We start from the raw sequence: 25054 nt of genomic DNA, 5'->3' as shown, positions 1-25054 counted from the left end.
CCATTAAATATGAATGCCACCCAAACATGCATGGTGTGTAATTTTGAATCGTGGGCAGAATCGCAGGCAGACATCCAACTCAGGGATGTCTAAACTTTTGACCCTCCTAGGCCCCAAGAGGAGGAATTGTCTTGGGCATAAAAAACAAACAATAAGGCCTCATTCACACTATGCATATGATGGAGGGAAGCCTATCCTGCCTTCAGCTAACAACTGAGTCTTTTAGGATTGCCAAAGCTCCTAAACTCAACTCCATAAAAGCCTATGTGTCCATGTACACTTTAGCTTTTACCAGAGTTTGGGAGCTGCTGCGGTTAGAGAAGGTGCAACCTCCCACTCCTGAACGTGGAAGAATTGTGTTCCGCATAGGAAGGTTTTGAACGAAAACTGCTGTAAAGCGCAAACTGCTGCAAAACCAAAATATTCAGCACCCAGACTGTGGGTTCATGATAGCCTGGGCTCATATAAAGTGGGTTGAATGACATTGGCTGTCAACAGTGGCAACTGGCGCTCAATATTTTGGGTGGGGGGGGGGGCAGCAAACAAACCTGACCTCTCACTCTCGCTAACAAAATGCCACCCCCTCCCATGAGAGATGGACGGCGGCAATCAGTCCCCCTCCTTACGGGAGATGGAGGGCGGTGATCATTCCCCCCCCCCACGATCGGTGGCCTTAGCTTAGGAGGCTGATGCTGCTCGCTCCAGCTTGCCGATGGAAGAGCCAGGGCCGTTGCTTCTCTTCTGTACATAGCGCACCCCTCAACCCTGCACTCTGTAGAGCACTCCTCAACCCTGTACTCTGTAGCACACGCCTCAACCTTCGACTCTGTACATAGTGTGCTCCTCAACTCTGTACTCTGTATGTAGTACATTCCTCAGCCCTGCACTTTGTATGTGGACACTGCTCAACCCTGTACACAGCACAGCCCCAACTCTGCAATCTGTATGTAATGCACTCTTCAACCCTATACGCTGTTCCTAGTGTCCTCTTCAATCCTGCACTCTGTAGGTAGTGCACTCCTGAACTCTACACTCTGTATGTAGGGTACCCTTGAACCCTGCACTCTGCATATTTTATAGATACAAGAAATCTTGGTTTTGTTTAACCCTGACCCTTAAGGCCCTCCCAATTGGAAGAAATTGGTCACACCCACATTTTGCCAGGGTGCGCCGCAGGTCAGCTCCTGCCTTAAGTGTCCCTCATTCTGAAGTTCAAAAGTTGGGCGGTATGTATATATAATATATTAATTCGCTAAAGTCACACAACTGGGTGGGCTCAGGGCGCAGTGCTCTGTGCCCCGAGCCCACACTTTTTTGAAGCCAATTAAAACTTCAAGCTCTAATCATGCCCTTCAAAAACAAAAGCATATAGATTAGGGGCCAGCACATAGATTCAGGGGGGCTACACTCCTGTGCCCCTAACGGAGCAACCGCCACTGGCTGTCATTCAACCCAGAAAACCGAGGACAGCAAAAGTAGATTTTTTGTTTAATTTTATCTTTTAATGAGCTATTTTCTTTTGTATTTTTAACGTCATATTTTCTGCTTTAAATATTGTCCTTTCTAACAATGTCTTGCAAAAATTTGTTTTGCACTAAAGATCCACTTTAATTGTTCAGTATCCATTCCAATTTGCAGTAATGTTATGTTTCCAGTCTATACCCCCTTATGAGACAACAACATTTCTCCAAAACAATTTGATATGTTTCTGAGTGACAGACACTCTTATCACAGTTCTTATTGCACAGCGGTTTTTACTCAAAGCTCTCGATAGCAGTCATTTCCATGGACCATTTTGCTTCGGCTCTCTACTGCATGTCAAGCAGCAGCCTTTTGTCTTCAACCTGCTGCTAACAAGCTGCACTGTGATTCCGCTCGTCTCTTTTGTAACTACGCACCTATGATTTATTTTTTATATTCTGTCATTTTAACCGCTATTTTATTTGTGTCAAAAATTTATCAAAGTTCATTTCATTTTATTAATTTAGACTTTAGAGTGATGAATCAAGAGGTATATTGAATTTTTGGTTGCCTGGTTATACAATTTCTTTTTAAATAAAACAGAAAATGATGAAAATTAAAGCCTGTCTTTCAAAGGTCTAGAAGAGTGGTCTCCAAACTGCAGCCCAGGGACCTGATGTGGCCCTTTGCTTGCCTTTATCAGGCCCTTGGGGCACTATTCCTCCCACTGACTTACAAATGGGACAAAATTCCTCCTACTAACACCAACAATGCTCTTGCTCTGAGGAAGCTTGTTTACAAGCGAAACATGTAAGCATAACGAGACATCACTACGTTTTGTGTGATGTGAGCACCGGCTTTTTTACTCTTATAGTGCCATACTTTCTTCATCCTGTGACTCCACTAATGTTTGTCTTCTGCATTGACTGGAGAATATTGCAAGGCTGGCGTCTTTATACAATGCTACAATGTGACTAAATTTGATGGCAACTATCCAAGCTCCAAGATTATAGAACCCTGACCCGCTTGGACATTTATTCCAAGTCGGTTTCTATGTTGCAATTTACATGTGGTGTGGCTGTCTGTACAAGGAACAGAAAGTGTGAAGAAAGCAAAAGAAACAAAGTATGAAACAAGACATCAAACGGTGAGCTGTATCTGTAATAACAAATGAAAGGACTGTTCATTCAGAGCCATAGCCAGGGCCATCTTTAACCTGGGCAAAAGGGGCAGCTGCCCTGGCCCTGTCATTGCTGTGGGGCCCAAAGCAGCTGCCACTTAAGCCCTGTGCTGCCCGCAGTTCTGCCGGAGTGGTGGGTGCAGCCGACCCCCCCCCCCCCGCTATCCCAAGCGTTACCCACATTAATTATGCAGGAGAGTGGGACAGCTGCAGGCTTCATGTGTTTGAGCCCGCTCGTCCCGCTTCTCCCTCTGTCAGGAGCTGCAGACTGGAATCAATGACAGAGCGAGAGAGGTGCTCCGTGTTCCTCCCACCCCCACCCCCGCCTGGCGGACCTGTGTAGCACACAGCCCAGTGAAGTTTTCTGGCTGTGTACTGGGTCTAATAGGCGGAGACTGTGTTGCACCGCCATGTGATCAGGTAAGAAAGGACAATGTGAAGAGAAGGGGAAGGGGATTCATATGTGCAGACTGCAGATAATTGGTGGTACAGAGGTGGACATGGGGGTGTACAGAAGTGGAGGGGGGTACAGAGGTGGACATGTGGGGGTACAGAGGTGGACATGGGGGGATAAAGAGGTGGAGGGGAGTACAGAGGTGGATATGGGGGACTACAGAGGAGGGGGTACAGAGGTGGACGTGGAGGGGGTACAGAGGTGGACATGGTGGGGAAAACAGGTGAATACAGGTGGACGGGGGAACAGAGGTGTTGGGGGGTAGAGAGGTGAACACAGAGGTGGAGGGGGGTACAAAGGTGCAGGGGGTACAGAGGTCGACATGGGGGGATACAGAAGTGGACATGAGGGGTTACAGAAGTGAACATAGGTGGACGGGGGTACAAAAGTGGACATGGGGGTACAGAGGTGGACATGGGGGGATACAGAGGTGGAGGGGGTTACAGAAGTGAGCTGGGGATGGGGGGGTACAGAGGTGGGGGGGTACAAAGGTTGACATGGGGATGTACAGAGGGGGACGGGGGGGTATAAAGGTGGACGGAAGGATATAGATATGAACGTGGATGGGGGGGATACAGAGGTGGATGGGGGATACAGAAGTGAGTTGTGAATGGGGGGATGTAGAGGTGAACATGGATGGGGGGTACTACAGAGGTGGATGGGGGGGTACAAAGGTGGACTGGGGGGGTACAGAGGTGGATGGAAAGATATAGAGGTGAGTGTCAATGGGGGGTACAGAGGTGGACATGGGGGGTACAGAGGTGGAGGGGGTTACAGAGGTGAACACAGAGGTGAATGGGGGGGTACAAAGGTGGATGGAAAGATATAGAGGTGGACATGGGGGGGGTACAGCGGTAGACAGGTCATACAGAAGTGAGCTGTGGATATAGGGGTACAGAGGTGAGCTGTGGATTGGGGGGAATATAGGTAGACAAGTTATACAGAAGTGAGCTGTGGGTGGAGGGGGGTAAAGAGGTGAGCTGTGGATGGGTGGGCAGAGGTAGACAAGGAATACAGAAGTGAGCTGTGGGTGGAGGGGTACAGACGTGAATGTGGAATACAGAGATGAGCTGTTTGTGGAGGGGGGTACAGAGGTGAGATGTGGGTGGAGGGGGGTACAGAGGTGAGCTGTGGATGGGGGGGGGGGGGCAGAGGTAGACAGGGAATACAGAAGTGAACTGTGGATGGAGGGGTACAGACGTGAATGTGGAATACAGAGATGAGCTGTTTGTGGAGGGGGGTACAGAGGTGAGCTGTGGGTGGAGGGGGGTAAAGAGGTGAGCTGTGGATGGGTGGGCAGAGGTAGACAGCGAATACAGAAGTGAGCTGTGGATGGAGGGGTACAGACGTGAATGTGTAATACAGAGATGAGCTGTTTGTGGAGGGGGGTACAGAGGTGAATAAAGTGATGTGCAGAGGTGACCAATAGATGGTTACTTTGGGGCAGGGGGGAAGATATGAAAGTACTGCCCCTTCTGCTGATTTTTTTCTGTTCCTTGTATGATACAAACACCTCAAAGTACACACCCCCAAACCCTGTGTGTCATCCTGGACTCCTATCTCCCCCCTTCACCCCATCATCTTGAACTCCCCCATCTCTCTCCCCCCATCATCCTGGACTCTGCAATTCTCCCCCCACCCATCATCCTGGACTTCTCTATCTCTCTCTCTCCCCCCCCCCATCATTATTATTATTATACAGAATTTATATAGCGCCAACAGTTTGTGCAGTGCTTTACAACATGAGGACAGTATAGTTACAATACAATGCAATGCATACGTTTAAGTGTGTGTTTTGTTTTTTTGAATGTTGGGGTGGAGAGACAATTTGCATGGGGGGGCCCAAGATTTTTTTTTGCCCAGGGCCCAATCAATAGTAAACATGGCCCTGGCTATAGCCATTTGTTTCCTTGTTTATTGCTTCACCGATACTTGGTCAAATCTGTTACTAAAGACTGGCCTCCACGTAACCTTATCAGGGATTCTCTCATATATTTGGATTAGGAATTCTCTGGGTATAGTTACCTCAATCCTAAATGGAAATTAATAGGACACTTGCAGCAACATCTCCTTACTTTCGTTTTTTTATTGACACATCAATTGAATTTTTTGATAAAGACTAACTTATTTTTGATACTGATTTATATATTTTTTTCAGTACCATGCATGGTTTACATTTTTTCAAATAGATTGGTGTGCATGGATTGAATGCAAGGGGCGGATGAGTGCTTATGATAGACACCGGTGTCTCATTAAGACCTTTGTCCTAATTTTAATCGATTTGTTTTGGAGGGGGTACTTTATATTTATATACCGTATATACTCGAGTATAGGCCGACCCGAATATAAGCCGAGGCCCCCAATTTACCACAAAAAAACTGGGAAACTTATTGACTCGTGTATAAGCCGAGGGTGAGACATCCCTGTGTCCATCCCTGTGTCCCGTCCATCCCTGTGTCCATTCCTGTGTCCCGTCCGTCCCTGTGTCCATTCCTGTGTCCCGTCCGTCCCTGTGTCCCGTCCGTCCCTGTGTCCCGTCCGTCGCTGTGTCCCGTCCGTCGCTGTGTCCCGTCCATCCCTGCCTACCTGTGCCAATCTGCAGCCTCTGTGTGCCATGCTCTCCTCGTCTGACAGACGGCGGCCATTCCTCTGTTCAAAAGCCGCGCCTCCCTGTCTGTGATAGGCGGAACACTCAATTTCCCAGCAGTCAGTGTTCCGCCTATCACGGACATCCTCTCATCCTCGTCCGTAGTATGAGAATGAGCGGATGTCCGTGATAGGCGGAACACTGACTGCTGGGAAATTGAGTGTTCCGCCTATCACAGACAGGGAGGCGCGGCTTTTGAATAGTAGAATGGCCGCCGTCTGTCTGCTCGACACGCTGATCGGACAGGCAGACGGCGATGACTCGAGTATAAGCCGAGGGGGGCACTTTCAGCCTCAAAAAAGAGGCTGAAAATCTCGGCTTATACTCGAGTATATACGGTATGTATTTATACAATTAATCTGTGCTGTGGATAGTTATCAATAAAATCTTTTTGTATCCGGTATATCCTCTTTGAGGAATATCCTTTTGGAGTTTTTTCCTGTTTTTTCCTAATATATGCTTTTGTTCAGAGGATTATTCCTCCCCCTAATACCAATATTGGGGCATTATTCTTCCCAATTAGCTCCAACAATGGAACATTATTCCTCTCAATTACATAGTCACATAGTTAATCAAGTTGAATAAAGACACAAGTCCATCTAGTTCAACCAATAAAAGGGAAAACAAACCCAAAAAAAATCATACAATCCCATATACACAATCCTATGCCCACAATTGATCCAGAGGAAGGCAAAAAAAAAAGGGAAGCGTAATGCAATTTGCTCCAGCAGGGGAAAAAATTCCTTCCTGATCCCCAGTAATTGGCTGTTCCCTCAGTCAACTTTACCTATAAATGTTAGCTACCAGTGACATTATGTACATTTAGGAATTAATCCAGGCCTTTTTTAAAGCAATCTACTGAGCTGGCCAGATCCAGCTCTTGATGGAGACTAATCCATATTTTCACAGCTCAAAAAAGTAAAAAATAAAAGTCAAACCACTTTGCACTACGAGTGCAATGCAAGTGCACTTGAAAGTGCACTTGTAGGGCAAAGTGGATTGTCCTTAATGAAATAAGGCCCAGTGTGTCCACATGTGCTAGCTCCCTTCATGGGGGATCAATGGACATGTTTCGGGGGTGCAACCCCTTCCTCTAACCTACTTTAGTTGTAAGGAAGGGGTTGCACCCACAAAACGCGTACATTGATATCCTATTAAGGCAGATTGCACATGTTGACACACTGTGTGTTTTGTGGCCTACATCATGATCCCATGCCTAAAATGTGTGTCCTTTCCCTACATCAAAATAGATGTAGCGAAAGGACACACATTTTAGGCATGGGATCATGATAAAAATCCACATTTTGAGTCCCAATTTGTGTGCATCTTAAAAATTTGGCGTTTACATGAGTGAGATCACCAGATCTGATGAAGGCAAAATAAACACAGTTTTGACATACTAATGTCTCTTATGGCCTTCACTTTATCAAAGTTGACCTTTGTAAATTCCTGAGTTGGGGATGTGGATGTTATGTTTTTAAACATGCCTATTTAGCTAGAAAAAAGGCTATATCTACTGTCAAACATACATGTTATACAACAAAGATGTTGGTTTGTTTAAAAACCCTTTTATAACGCACATGTAAATGTACGTGGAGTAAAATGTTTTATACTCAACAATGTGTGGTTTCTTCTTTAAATTCTCGATACCTTTTATTAGTAAGGGACAATGGGGGGGGGGGGTATTTACTAAAGGCAAATCCAATTTGCACTACAAGTGCACTTTCAGTGCACTTGTAGTGCAAAGTGGATTTACCTTTAGTAAATACCCCCCACTGTGCTGTTAAATTTGCCAAAATCAGGCCACTACAAGCAATTCATTCATTGAGTTTAAAAGGTTGATTATTTTTATCATAAATGCATTACATACATTAACAACCAAAACATTGTGTGTGTGTGTGTAGCAGACCCACAGCACAACAGAACATAATAGTTAGCTGAAGAAGAGATTGTTATCGCATGTATCAAATAAGTTATGTTTGCACTATTAAAGAAAATGGCCAAAAATAAAAGGCCATTGGAGATCCTAGGAGACAGATAAAAAACACAAGCAGTAAGGCTGCTTTCACACTGGGGCGGGAGCGGCGTCGGCGGTAAAGCGCCGCTATTTTTAGCGGCGCTTTAGCGGCGGTCTGCGGGCGCTAGCGGGGTGGTTTTAACCCCCGCTAGCGGCCGAAAAAGGGTTAAACCCGCCCGCAAAGCGCCGCTGCAGCGGCGCTTTGCCGGCGGTATTGCCGCGGTGTCCCATTGATTTCAATGGGTAGGAGCGGTATAGGAGCGGTGAATACACCGCTCCTTCACCGCTCCAAAGATGCGGCTAGCAGGACTTTTTTCACCGTCCTGCCAGCGCATCGCTCCAGTGTGAAAGCCCTCCGGCTTTCACACTGGAGGGAAAGGGGCCGGTTTTTTTCAGGCGCTACACAGGCGCTATTTTTAGCGCTGTAACGCCTGAATACCGCCCCAGTGTGAAAGCAGCCTAAATCAAATGAAATATGAGTTTAGTTTTCACAAAAAATGGATTAGAAATAGCTTACAGATTTTCTGGCAAATCAATTGCCTCCCTACCCATGAAATACTAAAGGTAGCTTTTCCGTACTTCGTGGTGCTTTTGGTGGGGGGGGGGTATGGGGGCAAGCCAGAACGTCCAGCTTCAAGTGCCATCCTTATTTCTTCTGGTGAGCCGGCCTCAGTCACAACTGAGGCCAGATAGATGGCTGCATTTTTACGCATAAAATTATGTAAATTGCAGCAGCGTAAAATGATATGGTTCAGTTTGTATTCGGCCATATTTATGGCCGTTAGAAAAAGATGGAACTGGCTGGCCATTATGCCAAAGGCATTTTCCACTACTCTTCTGGCACAGGCCAGCCGGTAATCAAAAACCTTCTGGTCTGGGGTCAGGGTTCTCATTGGGAATGGCCTCATCAAATGTTCCCTCAGCACAAAAGCCTCATCCGCCACAAAGACAAATGTTGGGAGGCAGTCCCAAGCTGCCATTCTGGAGACCATTCTTCCCCATGTCCAGATACAGAAGCTCATAAGTCGCCGACACCACCGCCAACAACACTGTCACGTACCTGTCACATACCTGGTGATGGAGCATGATATGCAGAGGACGGCCTCTTTTACAACTCTGACTTGGAGCCCCTGATAGAGCTGACAGGAAGCACCGAGATGCAGAGTCGCACGAGTGCCTGGCGGGATCGCTGAACCTGGAGCTGTATCGGAGCACTCGGCCGGGCTGTAGAGGTGTCTGTAGGAATCCCAGAGCAGTGGTAGGCAGGTAGCTGGAACAAGTAGACAACCGGTCCCCACAGGCAGGAGTGCAGATGCAGCAGAAGGAATGGTGGCACCCTCAAGGCTGAAGAGAATGCAGGTACAGGCAGGCCGGGTCATACACAACGGGAATGTCAGGAACAGGGGCTGAAGCAGAAGCGGAATCAGATTACAGGCCGGGTCGTCAACAGGCTGGTAGCGGAGTGGCAGAAGGAGCAGGCAGGTGCGGAGTAGGGGACCAGCCGAGGTCGGATGCAGGCAGGAAACAGGAACATCAGGAAGCAAGCCGGGTCACAACAGGAACAGAAGGCAGGTAAGTAATGGCAGGTTACACAGGGAACGCTGTAGAGCAGACAGCACTGTGTCTGGAAACTGGCTGAATTTAAATAGCCTGTTTGGGCGGCAAAAGCTGTCATATGGTGCGTGCGCACCAATGGCATCCTGACAGGGGCAGAGGTAACAGGTCATCTTCTTCTGCAGCCATCTTGGGTGCTGGCATGCCCTTCCTGACATGAAGAGGTTGTCAGGAACCAAGAAACAGACTGAGACAGAAGTACAATCAAATCACAGTTGTTTATTAATAAAAAGAAAAGGTAAATAGAAAAAAGCGTAGTCAAGCATAGCCAGAGTCCAGTAGCCAGATCGGGTAGTCAGCCAGTCCTAAGTTTATAAACCAGATTGGGTAATCAGCCAGTCCAGAAGTCAGGGATCCAAGGAGAGCAACTGCAAGCAGGATAAGAAGCCAGGAGGAATGTCAGCAAGCCAGTCTTGAAACAAACAGCAGGAGATGGTTCCTTGTGATGTGACCAACGTGAATGCAAAGGAAAGAGTGAGCTGGAAGGCTTTAAATAGCACGTCAGACGAGCATCATCAGGAACAGCTGGTAACTGTGGAAAGAGAAGAGAGCTGGAAATTAGGGCTAAGCCAGCCCTGACAGAGGTAACAGGTCGTCTTCTTCGGCAGCCATCTTGGGTGCTGGAATGCCCTTCCTGACAAACACAATAGTACTGTATCCCTTGTAGTTGTAGTAGTACGACCCCAAGTTGGGAGGTGGGACAATCCGGATGTGTTTCCCATCTATCGTACCACCGCAGTTGGGAATGTCCCACTGCTGGCCAAATTGGGAGGCCACAGTCTGCCATTCCTGTGGGTTGGAAGGAAGCAGATTAGACACAAACATTCTTGGCCAACATAAGTATAACATTTATTTAAATGAGTATTTAAAGTCAAAAGTATCTGATAAGGTCCACTTATCAGATTCCTCACCCCCTCTGATGGCCCATTGTAAAAATGTTAGGGTGGGGGGAGATGCTTTGGACAGGTAACCTTCTCCACTTCATTGAGAGATGAATGCATAATTAATGTGTGTTACTTTGGCCATCCCCTCCTTACTTACACTATTGGCAGCCCACTGGACAGGTAAGAAGTGTCATAATCCAAAAATATGAATACACACTGTCCAAATTGAAGCACATTTTTACATTCTGCAATTCCCTATCTAGATAATAGGATAAGAAAGCTTGAAACCGTACCATTTGAAAGTATTCAGGCAGGCACTTGCACTACATGCTTTGGTGAATTCATCCATAAATCTAACCACAAAAGAGGTAGGTATATAGTGTGTATGGGTTTGGCAAAGTCAGCAGATAGAGTATTGGTATCGGTTGACTTAGTGGTTGGGGGGGTGGGAGGGTTCCAAACGAGTCTTGGCACCCAAGAAAAAGCCTCTTGCACTATGCATGAATTTAAGGACAACAATAACATTTGTACACATTTTAGGGGGTGTTTAGGGTAAGCACTACAATGGAGCTGACAAAATACATTGTTAAGTGACTAGGCTAGGTGTGTATGGGCCCAGGATAGCATGAGAGGATGAGCTCACAGTGCCTCTCCTGATTTCTTGTCAGAGACACTGAGCTCAATGGACAGTTTTGAGCATGCAGAGTTTGACAGGTAGCACCGCCTGTCAAACTCGCCTATTGATTTCAATGGGGCCACTCTGCAACTGCAAGCCAAACTCGCTCGCAGTAGCACCATAAATAGCTGAGTAACTGTGGAGAGATAGGAGCTGGCAATTAGCCATTCAGCAATGTAAAAAAATAAAATAAATAAGGAGGCGACAGTAGCACCTCATGAATGCCTGTCAGCTGCTGCTATACCACTTGTTGAAAAGCAATCAAACACAGATAACTTTTCAGAGGGTAGTAATGTGAGAGAAACTTGTAACACATCATCCATTTCACACTCCTCACCAACCAGGTCACTCCCAAGCCACTTCCCATGTTAGCCACCTCCCTTCAACTTATTTCACAGGTGACCATTTCCCAGCCTGCAGATGACAGACCCTACTCCAAAAGATATCACTCCAAGTTACTCCCCCCACCCACTGATTAATATCCCTCCATGACCACCTCACACCCCTCTGCTGAAAGACCTCTCTTTCACTAGCCTGTCCCCAAACACCCTCTCATCTGCTGATCTGTGGATGGGGAAATCACACCCTGAGTGTTATTGTGTTCTGCCAGTGGGAAGCCTTCCGTACCTACAGAATATAATGATCAGTGTTGTTAACTATAGCTGGTAGCACTGATTGTTTTGGAAAAAACATGACAGGCTGGTTGTACACAAGTTGATTAATAAACTGACTTGTGTACAACCAGCTAGCCTATACATAGATCAACTATGGCTGGTCTCTGCTCTATTGGCTTAATTTCAATCCATGTATGGCCCGCTTAACCACCACGCAGTCCCTAAACATCCTTCCACAAACATTTACATTTTTCCTTCCCAGATTCCTTCATCCGCCTCACCTGTACATAGTCCCTGCTGTCATATCCTCCACAGTCCTCTCATGTACATACTGCTCACTGTTATATCCTCCACACTTCTCTGCTATACATAGTGCCCCCGTCATACCCCCACAAGCCTCTCCTGTACATAGTGGCAGCTGTCATACCCTCCACACTCCTCACCTGTACATTCTGCTCACTGTCATACCCTCCACATTCCTCTCCTGTACATACTACCCTTTGTCATCCCCCCACACTCCTCTCCTGTACATACCACTTTCATAAACTGTACCCACTTTCATAAACTGTAAACTGCACTTTCATCTACTGTACATAGTGTCGGCTGTCATTCTCTCCACACTCCTCTACTGTACATAGTTCCAGCTGTCATCCCGTCCACACTCCTCTCCTGTACATACCACCCACTGTGATACCCTCCGCACTCTTCTCCTGTACACACTGCCCACTGTCATACCCTCCACACTCTTCTCCTGTACACACTGCCCACTGTCATAACCTCCACACTCCTCTCCTGTACATACTGCCCCATCATACCCCCCCCCCGTACTCCTCTCTCCTCTCCTGTACATACTACCCGCTGTCATACCCTCCACACTCCTCTCCTATACATAGTACCTGCTGTCATACCCTCCACACTCCTCTCCTGTACATACTGCCCGCTGTCATACAGTCCACCCTCCTCTCCTATACATAGTGCCCGCTCTCATACCCTCCACACTCCTATCTTGTACATACTAGTCAGAAACCATGAAATCAGACCGAGACAGAAGTACAGTTAAATCACACTTGTTTAATAATAAAAGTAAAAAGAACAGATATAGTCAAAGCATAGCCAAAGTCCAGTAATGGAAATGGATAGTCAGCCAAGCCAGAAGTCAGGGATCAATGTAGTGAAACAGCAAACAGGATCTGGAGCCAGGAGGGATGTCAGCCAAGCAAGTCTTTAAACAGGAACACAGAAGATAATCTCTGTGATATTGAGCAAGGCGAAGGCAGAGATCCTCTGGGCTGGACGGCTCAGGTAGGCAGGACTGATGAGCAGGATATCATAAACAGCTGAGTAACAGTGGAGAGATAGGAGCTGGACATTAGCCGACAGCTGAGCAGCCAGCTCAGAGAAGGAAGGGCTGAGCTCAGCCCTGACAATACTGAACACTGTCATATCCTTCACACTCCTCTCCTGTACATACTGCTCACTGTCATACCCTCCACATTCCTCTCCTGTACATACTGCCTACTGTCATACCCTCCACACTCCTCTACATACTGCTCACTGTCATACCCTCCATATTCCTCCCCTGTACATACTGCTCACTGTCATACTCTGCACATTCCTCTCCTCTACATACTGCCCACTATCATACCCTCCACACTCCTCTCCTGTACATACTGCCTACAGTCATACCCTCCACACCCTTCTCCTGTACATACTGCCCACTGTCATACCCATCACACTCCTCTCCTGTACACATTGACCACTTTCATAAACTCCTCTACTGTACATAGTGGCAGCTGTCATACCCTCCACAATTCTCTCCTGTACATACTGCCAACTGTCATACCCTCAGCACTCCTCTCTTGTACATGCAGCCAACTGTCTTTCTCTCCACACTCCTCTCCTGTACAAATTGCCCCCATCATACAATCCACACTCCTCTCCTGTACATAGTGCTCACTGCCATACCCTCCACATGCCTCTCCTGTACATAGTGCCCACTGTTATACCCTCCACATTCCTCTCCCTCACCTACACATACTTCTCACTTTTTTTTTTTTTTTTTACCATCCATACTCCTCCCCTATGCCTCTTACCCACAAAAACAGTTCTTTCAAATTATATTGACTATCCCCACTGTTACCAGCTCTAGAATGGGTACACTTTTGTTAGTTCAACTAACGGAAATCTTCTCAGTCCTCATATTACTATTGTGGTGTATAGAGGAACATAGGGGATGTTAGCTAAATATACCACTGTTAAACGAACAGATCTATAGTTACTTTGTAACTTTTTAAATATAAGCACCACACTGGGCGTACGCCAATCCAGTGTTAGTATTACAGTCACTAAAGAGCCCCTAAAAATAAGAAACAATGGCTTTGAAATTACAGAGCTCAATTATTTTAGGATCCATGGGTGGATGCCAACTGGTCCAGGTGCTTTATCCACCTTTAGTCTGTCTAAATATTTCTGGACCATATCACTTTTGAGCTATTGTGGATCATTTGTGGCTGTGTCACTACTACCCCCATTATGGACATTAGCCCCCCCCCCCCCCCCCCCATGCTCCTTTGTATACACAGAGCTGAAGAAAGTATTTAATAAATCTGCCTTCTCTTTGTCCCCAGTCACCCACTCCAGATTATTTTGTAAAGGGCCTACATGCTCAGACCTGACCTTTTTACTATTAATATACAATATTTGAAGTATTTTTTTATGTGTTTCCTATTCTGTTATATTCTTTGTAATATTTAAACGATGTACAGTCTAAATAACTCCAACAATGTAGCACTTTTTCTCTAATGCCAAAAATAAGGCATTGTTCACTGCCACCAGAACATTATCTACTCCCAGTGGTCACAATCTGGCCCCCCTAAAGACTGAAGGACAGTAAATTGACCCTTTGTTTAGAAAGTTTGGAGAACCCTGGTCTAGAATAAAGACAGTGCTCCGCGAGGATGGCCCTTTCTAGGAGGACCAAATTGAACACGTTTTAATTTTAAATTAAATACTGTATGTCTGGTCAAAACTAGGGTTGCACCGATACCACTTTTTTGAGACCGAGTACAAGCATGCGCCGATACCGACTACTGATACTAATGTCATGTGACAGGGGCACTAATATGCAGCAGTGTCAGTAGTTTTTATTTTATTATAATTTAAAAAAATATTTTTTTACAATTGATTTCTTTTTAAATTCTTTTTTACAATTTCTATTTTTCTGTTATTTTTTTTCTTACAATGCTTTCTTTTTTTTGGGGGGGGGGGGAGGGGGTGGACTGTTTCAGTTTTTTTTTTTTTTTTTTTTTACAATTTAACTGTTAAATATTTATTTTATTTTTTTTGTTTTTATTTTTCTAAACAAACCCTTGATATTTCCCCCTTGAGACAGGGAAAGAGACTGAGGAAAGAGATTCCCCAGTCCCTTTCTCTGTAGCCTCAGCTACACTGGAGATGGACAGGAGACAGAGGCTCCTCCCCATCCATAAACTGAAGCATCATAAACAGTTTATGATGCTCAGTTATGAATGGACAGTCAGTGATCATATTTACCAGCTCCTTCCTCCGATCTCCGTCCAGTGGACATTTGATGCCTTGGCGATTTGACTCTACTCTCCGATCCAATAGGCTACATTAGGCATTTGGACACTAAGACAATCATGCTGCTTCCTTGAGGTGGTTGTATATCTTGCCTGAAGGAGCAATGGAGAGAAAAGGCACTAAAACAACCCAAGCAGAAGGTGTAAACCACAACTCCATGAAATCATATTTGATCCAGGATAAGGTGGACTAAGTAGTGGAGAGTGAAAATGCAATAACCTCACCTCCAGTGGAGCAAACAAAAAAAGAGAACTCATATGGGAGAAGAAGGGGTAGAAATGGGGGTTGAAGTCCCGTCAGAAGAAACTTTAAGGACAAATAAATCCCAGGTAACACAGTCTAAGATCAATTAGAGTGACGGAAGTGATGGAAGTTTTAAAAAAAACTCAACAACAGCTGATAACGGAAAAGGAATCTGAGAGTTCTCAATCACTCCTTACAATGCAAGACCTAGCAGAAATGATGTCTCACTTGGAATGTATGATCAAAAGAGAATTGAGTGCTACAAGAATGGATATAAAATTTTTTATACTAAGGGTAGAGGAAACCGAAGATTTGAACATCTAAATGAACATAAGAGCGCAATCTTGGAACTGCGGGAAACAGCTGAGTGGGAATGGCTAGAAATAAGGAACATCCGATATAGGCTTGAAGACCAAGAAAGTTGAAGTAGGCTAAATAACTTAAGGATTAGGGGCCTTCCTAAGACTATTAAATATAATGATTTAGAAATCATGGTCAAGGAAACGCTCAATAAAATATTGAAAAAATAATTATCATCCCCTATTAACCACTTCTCATCCTGCCCATAGTCCTCCGCAAGTTGGCTCTCCCATCCAAGGTGGGCATCATATGACGTCCTTGGCTTACCACCGGCATAAGGGAGGCGCCGTGTCACCAAGAAGCTGTGCGCATGCCTGTCGGCCGCGATGTCTGCCAGGCACCCGTGATCACTCGTGACAGAGCGAGAATGTGGATCTGTGTGTGTGTAAACACACAGATACACGTCCTGTCAAGGGAGAGGAGACAAATCATGTGTTCCTACTATATAGGATCACCGATTGGCGTCCTCCCCCAGTCAGTCCCATCCTCCCACAGTTCGAACACAAAGTCAGGGAACACATTTAACCCCTTGAGCTCCCCCTAGTGTTAACCCCTTCCCTACCAGTGACATTTATAAAGTAATCAGTGGCTATTTATAGCACTGATCACTGTATAAATGTCAATGGTTTCAAAAAATTGTCAAGTGTCCAATCTGTCGGCCGCAATGTCGCAGTCACGATAAAAATTGCAGATCACCGCCATTACTAGTAAGAATAAAAAATAATAATAAAAATGCCATAAATCAATAACCTATTTAGTAGGCGCTAAACTTCTGCCCAAACCAATCAATATACACTTATTGCAATTTTTTTTTACCAAAATATGTAGACATATCAGCCTAAACTGAGGAAAACATTTTTTTTTTTTAAATACATTTTGGATATTTATTATAGCAAAATGTAAAAAATATAGTTTTTTTCAAAATTGTTGGTCTTATTTCGTTCATAGCGCAAAAAATAAAAACCGCAGAGGTGATCAAATACCACCAAAAGAAAGCTCTATTTATGTGGAAAAAAATATCAAATATTTAAAATTTAATTTGGGTACAGTGTTGCATGACCACACAATTGTCATTCAAGATGTTACAGCGCTGAAAGCTGAAAATTGGCCTGGGCAGGAAAGGGGTGAAAGTGCCCGGTATTGAAGTGGTTAAGTTTGAAAGAGTCCACAGAATACAAAGGTTAAATAGGGCCTCAACTGATGCTCCCAAGGGCATACGGTAACTTGAAAAGGTATTCATACCCCTTGAAATTTTCCATATTTTTGTCATGTTACAACCTAAACAGGTATGTGTATTTTATTGGGATTTTATGTGATGGACCGACACAAAGTAACACATAATTGTGAAGTGGAAGGAAAATGATAAATGATTTTCAGAATTTCTTACAAATAAATATCTGAGAAGTATGGCATGCCTTTGTATTCAGCCCCCTTTACTCTGATACCCCTAACTAAAATCTAGTGGAACCAATTACATTCAGAAGTCCCCTAAATAGTAAATAGTCACCTGTGTGTAATTTAATCTCAGTATAAATACAACTGTTCTATGAAGCCCTCAGAGGTTTGTTAGAAAACCTTAGTGAACAAACAGCATCATGAATGTCAAAGAAGCTTTGAACATCTCACGGAGCACTGTTCAATCCGTCTTCGGAAAATGGAAAGAGTATGGCACAAATCCAAACCTACCAAGAAATGGCTGTCCACCTAAACTGACAGGTGGGGCAAGGAGAGCATGAATCAGAGAAGCAGCCAAGAGGCCTATGGTAACTCTGTAGAAGCTACAGAGATCGACAGCTCAGATGGGAGAATCTCTCCACTGGACAACTATTTATTAGTTGTGAACTCCACAAATCTGGCCTTTATGGGAGAGTGGCAAGAAGAACACCATTGTTAAAAGAAAGGCATAGTAAGCTCATTTTGCAAGAAGCCATGTGGGGGACACAGCAAACATGTGAAAGAAGGTACTCTGATTAGCTGAGCCCAAAATTGTACTTTTTGGCCTAAAAGCGAAACACTATGTGTAGCGGAAAACTAACACTGCTCATCGCCCTGAACACACCATCCCCACCGTGAAGCATGGTGGTGACAGCACCATGTTGTGGGGATGAACAGAAGAAGGAAGAAGAAGATGGTGACGGCGATGGTGATTGCGACGATGATGACGAAGGAGAAAGCCAGGCTCATCCGCTAGCAAAAGAGTGGCAAAAGAGCAGAAGATAGCGGAGGAGCCCAGCGAGAAGAACCAGAAAGCTTGGAGAAGTCAGAAGAAGAACCCCCGAAGTCGGAAGAAGACCCCCAGAGTCAGAAGAAGACCCCCGGAGCTGCCTAATAAACTACTTTAAAAACCTGTGTAGTGTGTTTTTTAATTGACACTTTTTCTCTCAGGTTTATGGGTAGGAGTACGATGTACCCCAAACTCATTCACACAGGGTGGGGGGCCAGGATCCGGGGGCCCCCTTATTAAAGGGGGCTCCCAGATTCTGATAAGCCCCCTGCCCGCAGACCCCGACAACCAATGGCCAGGGTTGGTTGTCGAGAAGAGGCCCTTGTCCTCATCAACATGGGGACAAGGTGCTTTGGGGTGGGGGGCCGCAGGGCGCCCCTCTTCCCTAAAGCACTCACCCCCCCATGTTGAGGGCATGCGGCCTGGTACGGTTCAGGAGGGGGGGCGCTCATTCGTCCCCACCCCGTTTCCTGACAGGCCGGGCTGCGTGCTCGGATAAGGGTCTGGTATGGACTTTAGGGGACCCCGCGCCGTTTTTTGGCGTATGGTTTACCCTTAAAACCATACCAGGCGGCCTGGCTCGCAAGGTGTTAATCTTGCGGATGGAAGTGGCGACACTGACTTCCTTCTCTAGTCCCATCGTACCTGAAGTCACGCTCAAAATGAATGGACTTTAGTCTGTGTGTGGGTAAGTCTGCTCGTTCGGAAAGTCCAGCGGACCTCGGCTGAAAAGTCTGGTGGATTGTCCGCCGGACTAAGTCCGTCGGATAGTCCGATCGTGTGTACACGGCATTAGGGTTTGCAAAAGACTTGAGACTGGGGCGGAGGTTCACCTTCCAGCAGGACAACGATCCTAAACATACAGCCAGAGCTACAATGGAATGGTTTACATCAAAGTACATTCATGTGTTAGAATGGCCCAGTCAAAGTCTAGACCTAAATCCAATTGACAATCTGTGGCAAGACTTGAAAATTGCTGTTCACAGACGCTCTCCGTCCAATCTGACAGAGACTGAGCTATTTTGCAAAGAAGAATGGGCAAAAATGTCCCTCTCTAGATGTGCAAAACTGGTAGAGACATCCCCAAAAAGACTTGCAACTGTAATTGCAGTGAAAGGTGGTTCTACAAAGCACACTTTTCACATATTTATTTGTAAAACATTTAAAAAAAAACATTTATCATTCTCCTTTTACTTCACAATTATGTGCCACTTTGTGTTGGTCTATTACATAAAATCCACGTAAAATACATTTACGTTTTTGGTTGTAACATGACACATTTCAAGGGGTATGAATGCTTTTTCAAGGAGCTGTAGATCAAAAAAGCTTCATTAACATTTAAGAGAATATATTTATTAGGAATAGAACTGAAAAAATGTAATTTGAATTTTTTATATAAATAGAATATATAAATATATTTTTAACCAGTAAAATGGGGCTAGCCTTACCTGCTTTGCTAAAAAATGGCTGTTGTTAACAGAGCTCAATACTTCAAGCTGAAATGTTTCCCTTCAGTTGAATGAGTTGGAGCAGTAAAGCTGATGTCGCCACATCAGCCTCTGAATCTTCCAGGAAAGACCTCTGCATACCTCTATGGCAATGCTCCCTCACTGGCCTGGAACACTGCTGAAACCTCTTAGCAAAATAGCAGCAAGGGAGCTGGTTTCACTAGCCATGGGGAGACTTAAAAAATAGAAACTGGTTTGTTAACGATCCTGGCAAGTTGTCAGCAGTGACAGGATCTCTCATGTGATGTGGCACTAATTCACTTCTCTTCTCCTGTGGACCCACCCAAAGTTTTAAGCAGACAAAAAGAATCTGAAAGTAAACAGCTTCTGCTTGCTTTCTTTTTAGAAAATGGATAGTGCTCATGCTCAGTGAATCTTGCCTCCTAGGCATCACTCGATTTGGTATAGTTACAGGGCTCAAGCACATTGGGGGGTCAAAGTATAACTAAATATGCGCAAATATGCTCTAGTATAAAAATCCTAATGTTTTCTGTGTCCCTGGATCTGCAGCTGGTGCGTACAGCCACACCTCGAAGCAAATTGCTGTACAAGGCTGTACTTGGGTAAACATCAATGATTTCTTGTGTAGCATCCTGATGTTTAGGCAAGGATGCTATCTAATTTAGTTGATAGGCGGTAGTTGCCTTGGCTGATTGTTAGAAGATCAATTGATTTCGCCCTAACTCAGGAATTGCTGCACTTCTCTCTTCTGTCACTAGGTGGCAAGACAAGGGCATGCAAGGACAGATTAGTAATTAATAGGGTGTCTCAGCCAATGGGCAGGGATTTTCTTGGATCCCTTGGCCTGCTGGGAAAGCCTATTTATTTGGGTGGAGTCATGTGATTGGGAGTTCTGTGCCACCAGGACGGCTGTCTGCATGGACACGTGTTGTGCTGCCCCAGGCTGCTATGCCGGAAGCCTGAGGCCTATCCCGGGGACCTCTGACTGCTAGGTTGTCTGAGGGCCTATCCAGAAGCAGGAGAGCAACATAGGGTTGGGACTGTGGGCTTGCAATCCAACCATAAGTATTAGTTCTGGCGGCCAGAGAACCTGTTGCCACTAAGGGGCCATCCACCTTATTACCGGGGACCACTGTGAGTAGCTGAAGCAAGTAAAAGAGCAGTATTCTCACCAGCCAGGGATGGTGAAGAAGTTCGAAAACTTCAGCAAGGGCCAAGCCAGGGACCCAGCCAGTATAGGTGATGCTTGCAGAGAATTATTCTGTGCCAAGCCAGGGACCAAGCAGGCCAGTGGGGTGACGCTTGAGGTATATCTGCGAGTGCCAAGCTAGGGACCAAGCAGGGACACGGGGTGACGCTTGAGGAAGATACTGAGTGAGAAGATTGGAAGAACTTAGGGGATCCAGTGACAAGTTGATCAGGAAGTCTAGTGAAAGACTGGGAGCTCAGTTGAGTGAAGTTCTACAATAGGAGATTAGTAGGGAGTACACCAATGAGGTTGCCGCCAAACTGCTTATTTCTCCTATTTCCCTGATGTTAACCAATTCCCAGACAGTGTTATTAGTACAGCGACAGTGCATATTTTTAACACCGATCACTGTATTAGTGTCACTAGTCCCCAAAAAGTGTCAGTTAGTGTCCCGACTGCAATATCTTAGTCCCACTATAAGTCACTTTTACTAGTAAAGAAAAAAAAATATATCCCATAGTTTGTATATGCTCTAACGTTTGCGCAAACCAATCAATATCACTTATTGGGATTTTTTTTTTACTAAAAAATATGTAGCAGAATTCATATTGGCCTAAATTGATAAAGGAATTCGATTTTTTAATTTTTGTTATTGGATATGTTATAGCAGAAAGTAAAAAATATTGTTTTTTTTTTCAAAATTGTCAGGCTTTTTTTTGTTTATATCGCTTATCAAATATCACCAAAAGAAAGGTCTATTTGTGGGGGAAAAAAAGGACGCACATTTTTGTTTGGGTACAGCATCGCATGACCGCGCAATTGTCAATTAAAGTAACTCAGTGCCGTATAGCAAAAAATGGCCCGGTTATGAAGGGAGGAAAATCTTGTGGTGCCAGCCATAGAATTTAACACAATATAAGAGACAAAAAGTTTTATAATTAATTTTTAATAACATTTTCAAAATACAGATTTTAAACACTAGCATTCATACTCGTGCTTGACTTACTGCACCCTCTTCAGATTTCTTCCTGCTCTTTTTAATTGTAATGCCCCGTACACAGGATCAGAGTTTTCGTCTGAAAAATCTTGGATGGTTTTTCCGACGGAATTCCGCTTAAGCTTGGCTTGCATACACACGGTCACACAAAAGTTCACTTTCGACCGTCAAGAACGTGGTGATGTACAACACTACGAGGAGCCGAGAAAATGAAGTTCAATGCTTCTGAGCATGCGTAAAAAAAAATTTGAGCATGCGTAGCAATTTTGCGCGTCAGAATTGCTACAGACGATCGGAATTTTTGATCTGAACTTTTTCCGACGGAAAAATAGAGAACCTGCTCTCAGTCTTTTGCTGGCGGAAATTCTGCCAGCAAAAGTCCGATGGAGCATACACATGATCGGAATATCTGACAAAAAGCTCTCATTGGACCTTTGCTGGCGGGATTTCTGATCAAACTGATGTTAAGAGGGCCTTGTTGTATGATCAACTTTGAGCTAAGTTTCTGCACCATTTACAGCACAAATTCAGAAATGTTTTCATCTTTTCATCTTTTAAATCTTCTGCTCTTGTTTTTTAACTTTGGATAGTAGAACATTTTTTTTTTCTGCAAGTAAATACCTTATACAGCCCACTTCCTCTTTCTTGTCTGGTCATTATCCTAGGCTTATGACATCATGCACAGCTTTCTCTCACTCTTGTGAGAGTTTGGCAGGAATGGAGGTGGGATGGGTGATAAGAGGGCCAATGAGAGCTGCAGAGCTGGAGGTGTGCCTCTGTGTGTCTGTGTAAATCCAGGAAGTGAACAGGCAGCAGCTTCAGCTGCCCACAGTTAAAATGGATGCAGCCAGACCCAGTGGAGGGAGATTTCTGCAGCATATCTGGCAAGGACAGAATCACAGTATATATAAAATATTATGCAAAGTGGTTGGAGGGAAGCTTCAGAATGCCAAAGATGTATTTATTACAAATTTTGTGAGAAGACTGCAGTTCCTCCTTAACAGTGAGAGGTTATACTGGCCACTGATGCTCTCACACTGGTCTGTTGGAGCCCAACTCTGGGTGTAACAAATACGAAAACCCTTGCAGTGGGGCCCCCCAGCACTACAAGGGTTATAAGTTCCTAGTCTAATGAAGAGGCTGTATTACTTACCTGACTTCCTGTTCCCAATGACTCCAGTGGTGTCCTCCTCTCCCTGGTCTGTGGACTGAACCTCGGCGTCGTCATGCACAGTGCAGAGCTATTCACCCTGTATAGCAAGTGGTTATTTTGTTTTCCCCGGAATTGGGCTTTAGACAACTGTGGTGGAGCTGAGCTCTGGAAGGTGGGCTAAGCTCTATGTTGAATAGAAATGAAAGTGGTTGTAAAGGCTGAAAGTTTTTTTTTTAACCTTAATGAGTTCTCTGCATCAAGGTAAAAACCGTTCTGTGCATAGGATCTCTCTTAGAGAGTGGAGGATCAGGGCTGTTCTGTGAAAAATCATTGCACATGTTACCGGCCTCAAAATGTGAATTAAGAGAGCCGATGATTGTAGACGCGATGAGATAAGGTGATCAGCTTGGCGTGGACTGCAAAGAATCACACAAACAGCATGAGATATGACCACTGACTTTATGGCTGGAAGTAGTTTAATTTTTACATAACAATACATCTTTTACATTTTTATAGTCACATGTTTATAACCATTAAAAATATATATAATACCGATTTTAACTAAAGAATTTTAAAACGTAGTTATAAATATGAACATTACTAAATTTAATAACATATATATCCCTGTTATTCAATGTTATAGATAATTATCTTTATCTCTCTGGTACACTTTAAGTGTGCAATAATCATACTAGCAATGCATTGCTTTAATACAAATATTTTCATGGTAGTACTCTTTTTTAACCACTAGATGGTGCACATTGCATGTCTGTATGATGCAATACATAAGCTTTACATACAATAGGTTTTTTTCTATATTAAATAACAGAAAACATGTGCTTCTATAAATCTATGCCATTTTCAATAAATCAGGTTTAAATATACCTATTTAGAAAGGTTTAGTGTTTATCATAGACATTTGTTTTGACTAATGCAGTATTTTCATGTTCTTATGCACTTTTCACTTGTTTCTGACACATGCTGTTCTAAACTTCTAATTACAGCAAAACTATAGCATAAAATCTGCTGAGACTTTTTCTGCATCTGCTCAAGATGTTTAGGAATCTTTCTATCACAGGTTAATACAGATTAGGAACAATTTAGAGTACATACCTGCAAAGAATCACACAAACAGCATGAGATATGACCACTGACTTTATGGCTGGAAGTAGTTTAATTTCCAGTCACATGGTGTGTGGCCTTATATAGACTCTGTTTGTGTACCTTCTCTGCCATCTACTGGTTATTAATAGAATAGAAGGGAGATGTTTAGAAATATAAAAAAAAAATGAATATGTACTTTGCTTTGGGGTGTCTGTATTGTGACCATATAAACCCCAGTCCGTCACACACAGTGCAGGCATGTATGACATGTTTGTTATTTAACAAAAAAAATACAAAATACTGTATTCCAGCTCTCAAATTTTCCACTCGCCTGCTCGCATTTGGCAAGTAGAAAATGATTGCTGGTGAGCGTGGGCTGTGAGCGCCACTGGTAGGGGGGGTTGAACATGAGCCGTTCTCCCAGAGGAAGAGAGCCGGCCGGATCACAGAGCGGGGATTGCCCGCTGTAACAGCTTTCTTTGAATTGTAGTCCGCTCAGCCGTCACACGCGGTCCCGCCTCCTTTGATAAACGTCACACGTCCAGACATTGGACCAGTGTTCTGTCTATCAAACTAACTGGGCCAGTTGGCATGTCTGTGTGTGACGGCGAGAAGACTGCAATGCAAATGAAAGCTGTTACAGCGGGTAATCCTTGCTCTGTGTTCTGACTGGCTCTCTTCCTCCACTTTATTTCTCTACACAGGTCACGCTGCAGTGATGGGCACAGGTGAGTTGCATGGATGGGCACAGGACATGCTGCATTGGTGGGCAGGAGTGAATTGCATTGGTGGGCACTGGTCATGCTGCATTGATGGGCACAGGTCCCGCTGCATTGGTGGGCACTGGTGATTTACATTAGTGGGAACCAGTGAGTTGCATTGGTGGGCACAGGTGAGTTGCATTGGTGGGCACAGGTCATGCTGCATTGGTGGGCACATGTGAGGCTGCATTGATGGGCACTGATCTGGTTGCATTGATGGGCACTAATCAGGCTGCATTGATGGGCACTGACCAGGCTACATTGATGGGCACTGATCAGGCTGTGCTGATGAGCACTGGTGAGGCTGCATTGCTGGGCACTGGTGAGGATGCACTGATGGGCACTGATAAAATTGTTGGTAATATTTATAATATTATATTTATACGCTTTTGTTTGTGATTTTTTTT

The 25054-nt window shown here is 44.6% G+C and overlaps 1 long non-coding RNA gene across 2 annotated transcripts in view; it reads right to left on the bottom strand.

Moving 5' to 3' along the window:
- Positions 1-9572: 9572 nt before the first annotated feature.
- LOC143975570 (uncharacterized) overlaps positions 9573-25054 on the bottom strand; it is a 74108-nt gene continuing 58626 nt past the window's right edge. For both annotated transcript variants that reach the window (XR_013272397.1, XR_013272396.1), the window contains exon 2: positions 9573-10162. This is a non-coding gene — a long non-coding RNA (uncharacterized LOC143975570). The remainder of the gene's footprint in view (positions 10163-25054) is intronic.

This window comes from Lithobates pipiens, unplaced genomic scaffold (genome assembly GCF_037356315.1).
Source record: "Lithobates pipiens isolate NorthernLeopardFrog02 unplaced genomic scaffold, aLitPip1_a1.2 Scaffold_13, whole genome shotgun sequence".
Classification (NCBI taxonomy): Eukaryota; Metazoa; Chordata; class Amphibia; order Anura; family Ranidae; genus Lithobates; species Lithobates pipiens.
This window is presented reverse-complemented; position numbering and strand designations above follow the sequence as displayed.